Source organism: Musca domestica, unplaced genomic scaffold (assembly GCF_030504385.1).
Source record: "Musca domestica strain aabys unplaced genomic scaffold, Musca_domestica.polishedcontigs.V.1.1 3, whole genome shotgun sequence".
Classification (NCBI taxonomy): Eukaryota; Metazoa; Arthropoda; class Insecta; order Diptera; family Muscidae; genus Musca; species Musca domestica.
In genome coordinates, this window is record NW_026712299.1 from 17,207,527 (window position 1) to 17,223,855 (window position 16,329).

Below are 16,329 nucleotides of genomic sequence, written 5' to 3' on the forward strand. Positions count from 1 at the left end.
TCTGAATAGGGACATGAGCTTAGAATTCCTTGTTAGTTTTCAAAGACTTTGAGCCTTTTTATAATAAAAAGTTTTTTGACAATTAATTCCGCTTTTTCTGAAGCACTGAGAACCTATACAAACAAATAGGACCACATCAGTTCCCTCCTCGGTAAATTGTCCATTCAGCTGTTAAACTTTATATTAACAATTTTGAAGGAACACTTGGAAACCATCTATTTGTAGTCGTCCGCCTGGCAATCTTATACACTTACAAAATATATTTCTTCCATATTCAAATTTTAAACTATTTCATACAGATCGTTTGTCCAGCTAGTTGGTATTCTGTTTTGTAACCATCAATTCTTGTAACTCTTTTTAAAAAAATTGCTCCTCTGAGCCTCGTACATTCAATTTGTGTTGCATTGATTTTTTGCAGCTTGTTACAAAAAGTCAAAACAAATTGCTCAATATGTGAGTAAAGGATGTGTATTTGTGTGTATTCGCTTGTATCACTAAGTGATCAAGTGTTAGTGCGATTCCAAGTATTACAAATGGTACCACGGATGATGGTGATTTATAGAGTGAATCACCCTCGACAGATTTCATATGTGTCGCATTCATAACTAACCACATGCAAATGTATTTCGCTGTGGTCAGTTGAATTGCAAAATGAGATATGAGGTATTTTAGTATTTAACAAATTTAACATGACTTGCGGAGACTTACTACCGTACCAAAATGTAGTTGCTGCTTCGATATAGCCTTCAATTCGTTTATTTACAATAAGTATACCATTTTATAATAGCAATGATGAATAAAAACTATCAGTATTTATACCCTCCACTATAATATGAAGGGTATATTAAGTTTGTTATTCCGTTTATAACACCTCGAAATATACATTTTAGACCGCACAAAGTATATATATTCTTGATCAGCATAAAATTCTATGTCGATTTAGCAATGTCCGTCGGTCTGTGGAAATCACTCTACCTTCCGAACGAAATTAAGTAAGTTGACAAAAATTCTTCTCAAATGTGTATTATGTCTGCAGCACTTTTGGCATTGAAAATGGGCCATGTAGGTCCACGTCTTCGTATAGCCCCCATATAACGGTACCTCCCCATATTGGGTATTTTGATGATTTCAGCGACATTATTTACCGGAACAAATTTGGTATTTGATGTTCGTAATGGATACTACAGCCTAAGGCAGAAAATTGTCTATGCAGGTCTACCGTTTATAATTCCCATGGTACCTCTCTATATTCGGTATTTTGATGATTTTAGCTACCTTATAAATAATTTTTTTTCAAAGTTTCGCATTTGAATATTTTGAAAATTGTTACATTTTTACCAAATTGTGGAGGGTATTCAAAGTTCGACCCAGCTGAACTTACAGCCTTTTAACTTGTTTTGTAACAAAAACAAGTAAGCAAAGGCTATAGTCGTGCTAGGCCGACTATGTTATACCCTACAACACTACAATATGTTAGAAGCCTCCTTATGTTTTATAGCTAAATATAATCCAATGGTCATCCAAAATATTAGAATTCTTCCCTGTCCTTAAGTCTTTTCACAGGCGTCTCGATTGGCTTCAATTGTGTGATCGGAAAAACATTTCTGTTTTTGGTTAATTTGAACCCCTAAATATTTTGCAATCATCTCGAAAAGCAAGAAGCCCCTCTGTATCTCCAAATTTAGACTTATCTATATGATTTGCTTGTGTACGATATTTGGCTAAATTTGTCAACGAAATCAGCATAAAAAAGCCAGAAGTTCGCCTTTTGTTTATTTCGGATATCGCCTGTAAGTAATGCTGGTATTTTTTCACACAAAATTAGTGGTCCATTCTACCTGCTGTTCTAAACTCTAATTTTATGCGAAATTTCGTGTCCATTGGTTTCTATTTCTGACCTTTATAACGGCTGCAAAATCAGGAAAATTGTTAGTTGTTGGTCCATTTCAACCTCTAAATATATTGCGGACATCTTTGAAAACAATAGGCTTAGCCCTTCTGAGCGCAACGCTACCCTTGTGAAATTTTCGTGAGGATCGGACGATATTTACAAAACTTATATAATATCCCCAACTTGTGTTGTAAGGTGAAAAAACATTACAAAATATACACTTCAATATTATAAGTCAAATTGAAAAAATCGCATGCGATAAAAATATGAAAACATAAAAAAATGTCACAAAATACTACAGAATCTATATTAACATCATTATTGGCATATTTTTCTGCGATTTTTTTAGATTTTATACTTTAATGACAGGAGGGCATTCTGAATTGACAAAATTTGTCAAAATCGGTCCAGCCATTCTGGAGATATAAGCATTCTAACTAAAATCCCCTTCCTTTGTATATACACGTTGTATATATTTCGCTATATATAACCGATATATTTACTATCGACATCTACGTAGCGGTCAGAATTGACCTGTTCGTCTATTTGTGATTTCTCCGGGATTAAAAATATTCGCGGTTTAATGGAAAATTTGACTTTTATTTAACACAAATGTTGTGGCCTATTTCACCCACTAAATATTACCCGATGACCATCAAAATTGGAAGGCTTCTGCCCAGCCCTAAGCTCTAGCCACATGCTATTTTCCGCGACGATTGGTCTATAATTGCGACCTGTAGAGCAACTGGAAAATCAGGATTTTTTCAGTTTTTGGTCCATTTCAACCCCTAAATATTATGCAATCATCTCCAAAAGAAATAGGGTTCTATTCTGACCCTAGCCCTACCTCCATTCTAAATTTCGTGAAGATCGGACCATAATTGCGAGCTGTAGAGTGATAACATGGGCAGACGGACAGACGGTCGGACGGACATACATAGCTAGTTCGACTCAGCTCTGCGAGATAGGAAGATCCATATATACTTTCCTATGTGGGAAACCAATATTTCGTGGTGTTACAATCAAACTTATAATACCCCCAACACCTAGTGTTGTAGGGAATAATTATTTTCACTTGAATCGTTTAAATTTAAAGATATTCTTCGTCGATTTAGTTCTCATTTCAATTTTAAAAACTTCCAAAGAGCTTCCATAAATTTATTCACTTCTTGCTATTTGGAACTGTGCTGCTTATTACAATCCCCAAAAAATCCTAAAAACCACAATATGTTCTCATCCGTCATACTTACAAACGATTAAGAAAAATATTGCTGCAAAAAGGCTATGGTTTTTGCAATATTATTTAAAAATACTGTTTCTCATTATAGACTTAAGTTGTTTTGCAAATAAACCAAACTTTTGAAAATTCGCCATTCAAGTCGAGGATGTAACACTAATACTCGAAAAAAAAGCGTAGCTACATATTCTTAACACATCTATGTATTTATTTCTTTTTAATTTGTTATTTATGGATGCAAAAGGTTAGAGATACTAACAGAAACATAATCTGTTTTTGTGAAGCTTTTAAGCATATGTCGCCATAATAAAAGCGGATATTTCGCACATGCTTTTTATATTGTCCTGTGGAGCATACTTCAGAGAAATTGTTTGTTTTCTGAAATCTTTTAAGTCTTTAATGGACCTGTGGTCGATATGAATTCAATAGAATACATTTCGCGAATAAAAAAATACTTCTTTGTGAAATGCTTTCTAGCCAAATGACATTGCTTGCACTTTATGGAAACTCTATATTGTAGGTTGTCAGTGGGAAAATAAATTGGTTATTTTTCATTGCTTAATATGTCCCTGAGTTGTGGAAAAAAAACGGAATACTTAAAATTTAACCTCATACTATAAGAGTTCAAATAAACAAATTACAACGGAATTAAAATCTTTTGCTCATGAAAATCTAAGAGGTACAATCCGAGAGTTTGTATATGTGTGCGTTTCTTTTGTTGTGTCAATTTCTCATACAAGAAACCCGCATTATGGCCTCGTTAATTTCGTCCCCTTTTCGAATATTTTTGGCAACACTAAATATGTATGGAACTTAATGAAGCCTATGTCATCACCAACCACCAACGCTACCATTTTCCGGTCGATCTATGAACTGGCTAATGACTAATTTGCGAATGTGTCATTTGCAACATATGGTTTTATTTTCGCTATCTGGACTTGGTTGCCATGAGTACGTCACAAATACACACACACACGGAAAACACACATATTTAATTACGCGTGTGATATACATACAAAGTTCAACATCATTCATACCATTATGATTTATCTTGCATACCTATTAAGTTCTACATATAAACAGTTATTGAAAATAAAATTTTTAAAAATAATATTTATACCCTACAACACTATGTGTTGGGGGTATTACAAGTTTGATTGTGTCAAAAATTATGTAACACCTCGAAATATTGGTTTCCCACATAGGAAAGTATATATGGATCTTCCTAGCTCGCCGAGATGAGTCGATATAGCTATGTACGTCCGACCGTCCGTCTGTCCATGTTAATTTGTAATCAAGCTACAGGTCGCAAATATGAACCGATCCTCACGAAATTTAAAATGGAGGTGGGGCTATGGTCAGAGTAGAACCCTATTGTTTTTGGAAATGATCGCACGATATTTAGGGGTTGAAATGGACCAACAACAGAAAAATTTCCTGATTTTGCAGTTGCTCTATAGGCCACAATTGTGAACCAATCGACGCGAAAATTTACATGGAGTTAGAGTTTAGGAGTGGGACAATTTGGGCGGCCGTCGGGCAATAATTAGCGGGTAAAATAGACCCTAACTTTTCTGTAAGAAAATAAGAAAATGTCCACTAAACCGCGAATATTTTCAATGCCAGCTAAATCACAAATACATTAAAAGGTCATTTCTGACCATTAATGTGATGCTGATAGCCAAGAAATCGGATATATAGCAAAATAGGAAAATATATATATGTAAGAGAAATATATCTTATTTATTCTGGTTATAAGTCAAGAACCGCTGGGCCGGTCTCTGGCCAGAAAAGGACAAAATCTAAGAAAATCGCGGAAAAATGTACCAATAAATGAGTGATTATCTTTTGTTCCATTTATTCAATTTTTTATATATTTTTTATCGCATGCGATTTTTTCAATTTGACATACAATTTTGAATTGAGAATTTTCTAAATTTTTACACCCCGCAACACTACGCTTTGAGGGTATTATATGCATGTCGCAATTATCGTCCGATCCACACGAAATTTTGCATGGGGGTAGGGTTAGGGTCAGAATTAAAGCCTATTGTTCTTAAGATGTGCATTTAGAGGTGCAAATAGACTAAACACATTTAATTTATTCTAATTTTGTAGTCGCTCTACAGACCACAATTGAAAACTAATTGACACGTAATTTCGCATCAGAAGAGAGTTAAGGACAGGGAAGAAGTTTAGCATTTTGGATGACCATTGGATTATATTTAGCTGTTAAATATACCACAACTTTCGTCTGAAATTGTTTTGAATACTTAACAACAGTACGGAGTGCGTAAATATTGGCCAAATTCTCCGGATAAAAAAAAAACTAAGGGTAACCTCTGGGCGGGGCTCTTTGACATTATTTCAAAAACAAAATCTTCCAAAATGGATTTGGATATAAGGGAACTTCGAACATATTGTAGTGTTGTAGGGTATCACATGGTCGACCCCGCACGACTATAGCATTTGCTTACTTGTGTTTTTAAAGACAATATAAAGAATTAGCCATGAATTAGCATCCTTTCCACGACTTCTTGAAAAATCCACTCACACTCTTCCACCCGAATATTCGAATTTGAACATACTTACATTTTTGTAAACACAAATAGAAAACTAATTAGAGAATATATAATTGTGGGGAGGTGTATTCATGTATGAAAGTTCTATATACATATGTATGTACTTACTGTACGTGCAAATAACACATTGGTCATTATTTTAATATTCATTAAATGTATGCTCCTTGTTACGTCACTAAATGGATAAATTAATTAACAAATTTATAAGGGGATTTCAATTATGACAATTGCATAGATTTAGAGTTGACATCATTAGCAGTCTTTTGACTAATGAGATCAATAATAATATAATTGGTCCTAACAACGGTAAATTCGAGGTAAAATATTACACAAAAACAAAAGAGAGCAGGTACAGAATGGAAGAATTTGAAAATTAGGAATATATACAGGGTGAGAAAAAAACTGCAACAAAGTCAAACGCCATAATTTTTACACTTTCTATACCCTCCACCACATAATTGTAAGATTGTTATGTCTTTGTGCATTTGTTTGTAACAGGCAAAAGGAAACGAGATAGACCCATAGTTCCTTTTGATGATCTGCATAGAATCACATTCTGAGTCGATTTATACATGTCCGTCTGTCCATGTATTTTTGTAAACAAAGTACAGTTCACATTTATTGCCCTATCCAGATGAAATTTTGAACAAATCATTTGTTCGGCCCAAGAACGAACCCTATTGAAATTGGAGATAATCGGTCAAAATTTAGATATAGCTCCCTATCAGCCCGAATAGTATGGAATTTTGCACATACAACCAAATTAGGCCTGAAAATAAGTATGCCAAATTTGATCGAAATCGGTTCAGATATAGGTATAACTCCCATATATATTGTTCATCAGATTTGTTATTTTTGTCCCCCCGCAGCCGTAATATGCACTCTGTAACAACAATATTTGGGGAAATATATCAAATACAGCTCAATAATACAGTTGATAAATTTTATCGAGATCGGTTCAGATTTGGATATAGCTCCCATATATAACTTCGTCCGATTTACTTTTTATTGTGCACCAAACGTCTAATATTTGTCCAAATGTGATGGATTTTACCACTTATGACCGAATTGAAAGTAGGAGCTAGTATGTCAAATTTGGTGAAGATTGGTTCAGATATAGATATAGCTCCCATATATACTGTTCATCCGATTTGTTATTTTTGTCTTCCGCAGCCGTAATATGCACTCTGTAACAACAATATTTGGGGAAATATATCAAATGCAGCTCAGAAATATCTTTGCTAAATTTTATCGACATCGGTTCAGATTTGGATATAGCTCCCATATATATTGTTCATCCGATTTGTTGTATTTGTTACCCACAGCTGTAATATGCACGCCGTAACAACGATATTCAGGGAAATATGTCAAATACAGTTCAGAAATATCTTTGCCAAATTTTATTCAGATTTGGATATAGCTCCCCATATATATCTTTATCCGATTTCAAATTAATTGTGCACCAAATGGGCAATACAAGTCCGAATTTAAAAGATACAAATGCTTCGGCATATATAGTCCTTTGAACTTTAAATTATAATTATAATCATAACGTGTATGATTGAATTCTCCCATAAAAACTCTTGATTGTTATGCGGATCTCTACTAAATTAGCAAAGTTGTGTAGGGTATCATAAAGTCGGCCGGCCCGACTTTAAGACTTTCTTTGCTGGTTTTAATTGCATTGAATGAAACTAAAAAATGTCGGAAATAGCATCAAATGTTAGAATAATAAAAATGGCCAATGAAACCCTCACACTCTGCCCGAATGTTGCTTTGCGGTATTTTGTTTTAGGGCCAACCTTTCTTTCCGAAATACTCCAGACACAATAGTCCGGAGATTTTTGTATCCGGAGATTTTTGTGCCCATTGTGCGCTGGAAATAATGCAAGGAACCTCATTTTGCAACCATTCTTAGGTGGCGCGTGCTGAATGCGATGGTGCTGAGTCCTGTTGGAATGTCCAAGATCTGCAGCCCAAATGTTGCGTGCCCACGGCTTTAATACACCCTCCAGAATATTTTCGCGATAATATCGATTAATACGAGTGGAGAGCGACTATCTGCTGTTATGGCGGCCCACACCATCACCATGGCCGGCGCTTAAGTTCTGGTCGCTTTATTTGTGTACAAACTGCTGGACAACGAATGTTTTCTCATCGGAGAAAACCAAATTCGGCAGTTTACCACCTTCGGCCAAGCGAAGTAACTCTTTAGCTCTTTTGAGTCTATTTTCTTTCTGTTGCGGTGTTAGTTCTTGCACTTAGAATTTCAATGGCTGCCGAATGGAATATTGTGATATGTTCAGCTAACGAGCCATTTTTCGGCCACTGCGACGCGGGTTTCGATTAAGTCGCTTATTTACTTTTCGAACCATTTCTACTGATGTTGCTGTTTTTTTTTTTCGTTTACTTCCTTGAAGTCGAGCTACGCCACCAACGGTAACGAGCGATGGTACGAGACACAAAAGATTTATTCACATTTAAATGCTGGAGCTCTAACAATAGCCACTTGTGGTTTTCCAGCCAAATATAAAGAAATTCCATCACGAATTCTCACCAAAATTATTTTGTACGCTTGTAACCAAGATAATGAGCTGTCATTGGAATAATTTTAACAGCTGTCGGACGAGTGGCTTAGAAATGACAGCAGTCTGAAGTTGGATGCAGTTTTTTTCATCTCACAATGCATATACATTTACAGACAGCATAAATTGTGTCCGTCTGACTGTAAATCTGTCTGTTGAAATCAATAAATGTACAGTCCAAATTATTTTTAGTGGAGCTGAAATTTGGAACAATAGTTTGATTGCATTTGGAATGATTGGTATTGACAACCACCTTAATTGGTCCACATTTTCTTATAGCCCCCAAATAACGGTATTTCATAAGATACAGTATTTTTAATTATTTTAGCCATATTTCTCCACGTATCGTTAATGTTTTCTTTACCTCATGGTGGAGGGTGTTGAAAGCTCTATACCAACATTTACGTCTCTTTAAAGAGCTTTTAATAATTCAAAATAAATTATGTACTCGTAAATATCTGGTTTTAAACTTCATTGAAATCCGCATCATTGTAAGCTGACGGACACCCAACAAACCCGATTGACTTGGAACGTTGAAATATGATGACCTATACAACATATTGAATCAGGGATCATATGAGTCGGTCCCAAAATCGTAGCTTTTGTAAAATTCCGCAAAGATTATTCCATAATTGTCTTCAAAATCAGGAGAAAAATAATATTTTGTTCCAATTTCTGTGAAAGATTGGATTCGTGATTTATTATCTCCTCCATAAAGTAAAAATACTTCTAAATAATTTGATATCACATTAAAAGTGAACGGAAGGCCCAAATTGGACCAGCATTAACACATCTTGATATATTTATCACACTTTATTTATGATTTTAGTTACATTATAAACAGATTTTTTTCAAGTTTCGCATTTGAATATTGTAACAGCTTGTGACAAAACTCGCCTATGCAGGTCCACGTCGTCGTATAGACCTTAACAGAATTTTTAACGGATTTTATTTTTTTTTGAAAATTGCCAAATTTGTACCAAATGGTGGAGGGTATTCAAAGTTCGCCGCGGCCGAACTTACAGCTTTTTTACTTGTTCGTATTACAGAAAAGATTTTTGCACCATTAATCGTTTGTCCCATAGGAAAATGTGTTCATACATTTTATTGATTAGTCGTTAAATGTCTCAAGCTGAAACATCTTGACATGGGCCCTAGAATACATATTTGGAAATTGTTATTTCCGATATCTTCCTTATCTCGCTCACTATACTAAACTTTTCCCTATAGGATTTCTATTTATTTTATGGTTGTGTACATTCATTCACTTTAAAAATAAATTTTAATTTGTTACAGAAATTAATTATTTAAACGAGTACACATTTATTTATGGAATTATAATTTATTTATTATCTAATCAAAATTACCACCATAAAGTATCAAAAACTTAAATTACTTTTGAATAATTAAAATGTTCTAATTCTCGCCCCCTCCCATTTTCATTTTAACTTTTGCTTTTGTTAACCCTTTCAGTGTCAATGAAAATTTTTGTCGAGATAAAAATCTGAAATTCCGTACTAATTTACTAAAATGTGCTCAGAAATTCGAAAACGAAACTAATAGAATATAACTGCAATATTTTTAAATAGCGAACGTGTCTGTTATTAAAAAATATCAAAACTGACGGTTCGTAAGAAAAACAAAAAATGGCAAAGAAAGAGAGTACTTTTAAATGTCAAATATATTTGACAAAAACACTGAAAGGGTTAAAGTGAAGAACAACTCTTAACACCTCACCTGCTGAATGTCACTTTTTCAATCATCTTGAAATGTGACACGTCCTAAGTTAATTATGCTGCTGGTGCGGCTGTTGTAGCTTTGGACGTATTTTATTCCCACATCTAGTGTTTCTCGAGGCAGATGTCAAGTTGAGCATTTGGGCGTGTGGGTGTTGGTGTTTGTGCGTTACATTTATAACATCATTAATCATTCATGAATAATATGCCGGCATTTAAGGCAGTCATTCTCTCTGCGCAAACTCACCACAGCTGTCAAAAGATATGTTTGACGTACATTTTGTTTTCTGTTAAAATGAAATATTTGAGTTGAATTGAATGCTTGTTATGTTAACATGATGGTGAATATTAAATACAGCTCAACGGATGGCATTTTAAAATGAAATTCAAATATTCCAATAGTTGTAAGAAATACTTCTAGAAACATGTGATGGCATAAAACCATTTTGCCGGTACCTTGAAAGCGATATTAGTGGGGAATATCTTAATAAATAGTATTAAAACTTATAGTTGCTCCTTTCTTTTATTTTTATCAAATAGCCACTGGAGTCTATTTTCTTAATTTCCCATTTTTTAATGTACATGTTAATTATAAACGGAAAGACTTGTTATTTCTTGGCGCAGTACATCGGTGAATGATTTTACATCCGCCAATGTATGATCGATTTAGCGATGTCCGTCCACCCCTCTTCCCTCTTTTCGATAAGTTAATTATTTTTGCTTAACGAAATTATCTCCCACATGGTTCGTAATAGCCACCACCTTCTCTGGCAGATGATTGGCTGTTACCTTCCTATATTCGATATTTTGAAGATTTTAACTAGATTTTTCAATAGAATTATTTCAAACTTGGTGTTTTGAGTTCATTATAGACGCCACATTCTCTTAGAGTAGACCCATAATTCCTTTTGATGATCTTCTTAGAATCACATTCTAAGTCGATTTATGGATGTCCATCCGTCTGTCCATGTATCGTGATAAATAAAGAACGGATCGCATTTATTGTCTGATTGAGATGAAATTTTCCTCAAATCTTTTTTTTAGCCTAAGGACGAACTCTATTGAAATAAGTGATAATCAGATAAGAGTTTGATAGAGAGGGTATTTTTCATTTGATACGGAAAAAAGGGGGATCATCAAAATAACGGTTTTAGACCCTTGGTCTCTTTGGACTAAATCCGTTTCAGGATATTTGGAGTCGATCTAGCGATGTCCATCCGGCACGATATCTCTCGAAGGGAGTATCCGATTTGGTCCAAAATTTAGTACAATTTAGTACTTTTCGTAAACATGTAGGATGCATTTCCAAACCCATCTTCAAATTTCAACCTCAGTTACCAACAGTTTTCTAAATATAAAATTTCAGAATTGTATCTCTATCCCTTCACCCAATACCCAATTTAGTACTTTTCGTTCAATTAAAGTACACATTTCAAAACCACCTCCACACATTTCAAAACCACCACCAACAGTGACATCCAAATCAAATTTATGTATTCAATAGATGTATTCAATCACAAAATACCAAATTTAGTACCATTTGGTATGATTCGTACAATTATAGTACACCTATCCAAAACCGCTTCGATATCTCATTTCCAGATACCAAGAGAGACTTCGACACCAAATTTTAGGATTCCCTTCACCAAACACCAAATGTAGAACGATCTAGTACTTTTCGTACAATTAAAGTACATATTTCCCAAATATCCTCCATGTCTCAACCTCAGATACCAACAGGGAACTTAATGCCTAATTTAAGAATTTTATCACAATCCTTTCATCAAATATCAAACATAGTACCATTCAGTACTTGTTCTACAATTATAGTACATATTTCCGATACCACCTCCATATATCCAGGCTACACAAGATCAGTGATCCTAATACCAAATTTCAGATTTCAAGCACCTTTACAACTTTCTGTGCACTTGTACTATATTTTTCCAAAACCATATCTTTATTTTATCTGGGCGTTGATTCTATGTCAGTTGTTTCTCTTCTTTTTTATACCTTACACCACAAAGTGGTCAGGGTATTATGTATTTCCTTTTGATGATCTGCATAGAATCACTTTCTGAGTTGATTTATGCATGTCAGTCCGTCCGTCTGTCCATGTATTCTTGTGAACAAAATGCAGGTCGCATTTATTATCCGATTGTGATGAAATTTTCCAAACAACATTTGTTTGACCCAAGGACGAACCCTATTGAAATTGGAGATAATCAGTAAAAATTTAGATATAGCTCCCATATATATCTTCGTCCGATTTGCCTTTTATTGTGCACCAAACGAGTAATATCAGCCCGAATAGTATGGAATTTTGCACATACAACCAAATTAGGGCAGAAAATAAGAATGCCAAATTTGATCGAAATCGGTTCAGATATAGCTATAGCTCCCATATTGTTATTTTTGTCCTCCGGAGCCGTAATATGCACTCTGTAACAACAATATTTGGGGAAATATATCAAATGCAGCTCAGAAATACCTTTGATAAATTTTATCCAGATCGGTTCAGATTTGGATATAGCTCCCATATATAACTTCGTCCGATTTGCCTTTTATTGTGCACCAAACGTGTAATATTTGGGCAAATGGGATGGAATCTGGCACATACGACCGAATTGAGTCTAGAAGGCAGTATGCCAAATTTGGTCCAGATCGGTTCAGATATAGCTATAGCTCCCATATATATGTATTGTTCATCCGATTTGTTGTATTTGTTACCCACAGCCGTAATATGCACTCCGTAACAACGATATTCAGGGAAATATATCAAACACAGCTCAGCTATTATAATTATAATCATTGGGTGTATGATTGAATTCTTCCATATAAACTTTTAATTGTTAATTGGAGCTCAACTAAATTAGCAAAGTGGTGTAGGGTATCATAAAATCGGCCCCGCCCGACTTTAGGATTTTCTTTACTAGTTACATATTGGGATTTGAAGATATTTTTTCTGTGTACATATATATAGACATGTACATTTAATTTAATTTTTAATATTTAACTCTATGTTTCAATACTTAACGGCAGCCTGTACTTTCACCCTCTCAACCCTCCAATTCCTTCTAAGGAAACAATTTTAATTAGAATACATTTATTTATTACCTCATTAACACGCTGATAATGTGGTGTATTCGCTGTAAAATCGACCGACGATGACCACAATGTAAAAAACCTTTATTGTACCCCACCCATGTTTTTTTGCTTTCAACATAGACTCGCTTTCTCTCACACACACACATACCAACACACATGTTAATAAGTTAGCCCTCATTATATTATTATTAACAGCATTTTTCTAAAGAAATAGAGCGTGAAATATGTTTTCCCCACAAAGGTGGTACAATGCAAGCGAACTACATAAAATATTAACAACAACAATTATGAAAAAAGTAAACCTACAAAAACACACACACACATACAAAAATAAATAAAATAAAATTATATATTGAATAACCTCAAACAAAAGTTGGCATTTCATGTAGAAAATAATATCGGAGGGTGTGGAGAAGAGCTGACCACCACAACTAAAGCATGTAGTGTCCTCAATAGCAGGGTGTGTACCATGGAAAATTGAATTATAAAGTGTAATGGCAAATTATTGTTGGTTTGTATAGCGCAAATATGAAGTTCACAATGCGATCGTTGGTTGCGCTGCTTTAACTGAAAAATAAAAACAAATTGTAATTCAATATGTGGATAATAAATATGTAGGTCGAATTGGAAAATTTGCCTTTAAATACTTGTGTGTAGGTATATTGATTTTGACCAATTATGAAGAATTTGCTGTGATTGGAAATAGAAAACAGATGTACGATTGTTTTTAAATGATGACACTACGGATAGTGTTAAAATTACGGATAGAAAAATTAGAGTCTGAATTGAAGCCTATTGATTTTCAACATATATATATTAAGGGGATCAAATGGACCAAAAATTAAAACTTTCCTGATCTTGAAGAGGCTCTACAGGTCACAATTAAAAACCAATCGACACGGAATTTTGCATTAAGTTAGGGGTTAGGACAGCGTAGAAGTGTAGCATTTTGGACGATCCGTGAATCATAGTTAGCGGGAAAAATGGACCACAACTTTTGTGTGAAATTGTTGTGGACCCTATCATCACAACATAAAGTGTACTTATAGGGAAATAACCCCAGTTAAAAACCAAAGGCAAAATATGTGCATTATTTACACTAATCGACTAAAATGCGTTTGGACATTCGGAGGTTTTCCAACATATTATGGTATTGTAGGGTATCGCATGTATAGCCTATTGATTTCTTGTTAACATTTAAAATACGAGCGATTTATAATGATTATTTTTGTTAGGTTTATTTCTATTGATTCGTATACACATTTCAATTTTTATACCCTCCTCCATACTATGGAGGGTATATTAACTCCATTCCGTTTTGTAACTCCTCGAAATACCCATGTCAGACCCAACAAAGAATATATATTCTTGTTCAGCGTATTCTAAGTCGATCTAGCCATGTCCGTCTATCTGTCTGTTGTAATCACGCTATCTTTCGAACGAATTGAGATAGAAGGTTAAAATTTTGCACACGTGTTTATTTTTCTAGTAAGCAGGTTAAGTTCGTAAATGGGCCATGTAGATCCACGTTTTCATATAGCCCCCATATATAAGTACCTCCCGATATTCCGTATTTTGATGATTTTAGCGACATTATTCACCGGAATTGTTTCAACTTCGGTATTTGAAGTTCGTAATGGATACTACAGCCTGAGGCAAAAAATTGTGTGTGCAGATCCACGTCTTCGGTATAACGGTACCTCCCAAAATTTGGTATTTTGATGATGAACTTACTGTATTTTAACTTGTTATATTTTCCACGGCTGTGTTCTGTATATGGAACTGTTGAAAATTAAAGCAAATCACCCGGTAGAAAAATATAACTATCTTCTACCCATAACAACGAAAGTTGATAAGATGAATCTTCTCTTTTTTGATCTTACAAGAGCTTTTGATGTCAAAATATAGTCAATAGTTTGCACGTTGCATTGTGATGTGGTCCCACATTGGAAAATTTTGCTTATAGCTTAGTGGCCCCAAGAAACCTAAATGCAATATACTAGTTTATAACTCTACAAAGTATTGTCTAAAAAATGCTACTGCTTTATTCAAGAGGGGATATTTTACATTTTAAATAATAATAGTACAGATATAGTAAATTTTCAAGATCGTCGCGATCGTCTCCAAAAGCAAGAGGCCCTCTGTATCTCCAAATTTATACTCATCTATATGATTTGCTTGTCTACGATATTTGGCTATATTCGTCAACGAAATTAAAAAAAAAAAAAAATAAGTTCGCCTTTTGTGTATTTCTGATATTGCCTGAAAGTAATGTTGATATTTTTGAAAAAAAAAAAAAAAAAAAAAAAAAAAAATCGCATGCGATAAAAAAATATGAAAAAAAATGTCACAAAATACTACAAAATCTATTTTAACATTATTATTGGCATCTTTTTATGCGAATTATTAGATTTTATCCTTTTATGCCAATTGAAAAAAAATTATTGAAATCGGTCCAGCCGTTCTTGGGATATGAGCATTCTAGCTAACATATCTTTCCTTTGTATATACACATTGCATATGTTTCGCTATATAAATCCGATATATTTACCATTAGCATCTACGTAACGGTCAGATTTGACCTGTTCGTCTATTTGTGATTAAAAATATTCGCGGTTTAACGGAAATTTTGACATTTATTTAACACAAATAATATGGTATATTTCACCCACTAAATATTATCCGATGACCATCAAAATTGGAATGTTTCTGCCCTGCCCAAAGCTCTAGCCCCATTCTAACTTTCGCTTCGATTAGTCTATAGTGGCGACCTGTAGAGCAAGTGCAAAATCAGGAAAATTTTTCGGTCCATTTCAACCCCTAAATATTATGCGATCATCTCCAAAAGCAATATACTTCTATTCTGGCTCTAGCCCCACCTCCATGCTAAATTTCGATGAAGATCGGTCCATAATTGCGACCTGTAGAGTGATTGCAAATTAACAGATGGACAGACGGAGGGACATACATAGCTAGATCAACTCAGCTCGGCGAGATAGGAAGATCCATATATACTTTCCTATGTGGGAAACGAATATTCCGAGGTGTTACACATAGTTTTGTAGGGTATAAAAATCGCATGCGATAAAAAATATGAAAAAAAAAATCACAAAATACTACAAAATCTATTTTAACATCATTATAGGCATCTTTTATGCCAAAAGGGCATTCTGGATTGAAAAAATTGTAG